The sequence below is a fragment of the Dromiciops gliroides genome, chromosome 1 (assembly GCF_019393635.1).
Source record: "Dromiciops gliroides isolate mDroGli1 chromosome 1, mDroGli1.pri, whole genome shotgun sequence".
Lineage (NCBI taxonomy): Eukaryota > Metazoa > Chordata > Mammalia > Microbiotheria > Microbiotheriidae > Dromiciops > Dromiciops gliroides.
Genome location: NC_057861.1, coordinates 651,604,222 through 651,605,454, shown reverse-complemented (window position 1 = coordinate 651,605,454; position 1,233 = coordinate 651,604,222). Strand labels below are relative to the sequence as shown.

Here is a 1,233-nt window from a genome sequence, read left to right as displayed (position 1 = left end):
AATAGTAGGCAGTTAAGAAATGCCGGCTGGTTTCAAACACTGTTCTAGATGCTGGGGACACAACGACCAAAAAAAAAAAAAAAAAGACCTGTTGAAGCAGGAAAATAAATGAATGAATGAATGAATGAATGAATAAGCAGAAAATATTTATGAAAAGATCAGTCTCTCTTTTGCACTATGTTCTCCTATGACATTTCCAGTAAATATCTATACTAATACCTCCCTTTTCTAAGGTGCCTGTCAGATGAGAGAGCTGCCTGAGCTAATCTCTCATGCCTCTGGAAGACAAGTATCAGACTCCTGCACGTAGGTAGATTCTTGTTAAATTATGTGTTTGCCCAATTATGTCATTTTCCCCAATCCCCTAAGATTTTTTTTTAAGTGCGCAGGGTTTTAAAATTTAATTTAAATTGGTTATGTTGTGTGTGTGTGGGGGGGGGGGGGGTTTGGTGTTTTTTTTTTGGCCTCTTGGAAAACGACTTTTCCCGGAGCTAGATGTTTAGGCGAAAGGTTTTTACAATGAGATTTAGGAAACATACATACATGGACAACAGATGGCACTGTTTCCACAGACTTTGATATTGCAATAGTATTGAAAGGGCTGAAACTGTTAGCTCCCCTGTAGCTTGCCGTGATCGTATAGTGGTTAGTACTCTGCGTTGTGGCCGCAGCAACCTCGGTTCGAATCCGAGTCACGGCAGGAAGGGAAAAGCTTATTGCTTTTGCCGAAAAGGTTCAGTTCCCAGGTGGTAGTCGTTGTAAGCATAATTTTGCAGTAAACCATCAAGTGATAAATATTTAATCAACTCGAAGCGAATGTTTGAACATTTCTAGAGATAGCATGGAAGAAGTGGGGTTTTTTTCTTGTTGCATTGATGCTATTACAACTGTGTGTATATACATACACGTATATGTTTTTTATTTGCGTTGATGGATAATGTGATAAAACTGGAGTGTAGTGGGCATGTAATTATTATTAATTACAACTATTTAAGCTCTGCTTTGAGCAGCCTAGTCAAGTCTGCTTGCTTTTGAACCTTGCCAGGACTGTACCGTAATAACAACCCTGAATTACTTGGAAAGATGTCAGCGGTAGATGTGGAAATCCTGTTTAACCAGGCATGAATTGTTAGGAGGGTTTTGCAGGATGACAGAGAGAAAATGAACTGTCCCTTATCAGTAATTGCAGGAAACACTTTGTTTCTATGATATGAACTGGCTGTAATTTAACTT

At 38.9% G+C, this 1,233-nt stretch overlaps 1 non-coding gene across 1 annotated transcript; it reads left to right on the top strand.

The window, feature by feature from the left end:
* The first annotated feature begins 628 nt into the window (after positions 1–628).
* TRNAH-GUG lies at positions 629–700 on the top strand. Its single transcript has one exon. It is a non-coding gene; the product is annotated as a tRNA-His (tRNA).
* The last annotated feature ends 533 nt before the right edge of the window (positions 701–1,233 follow it).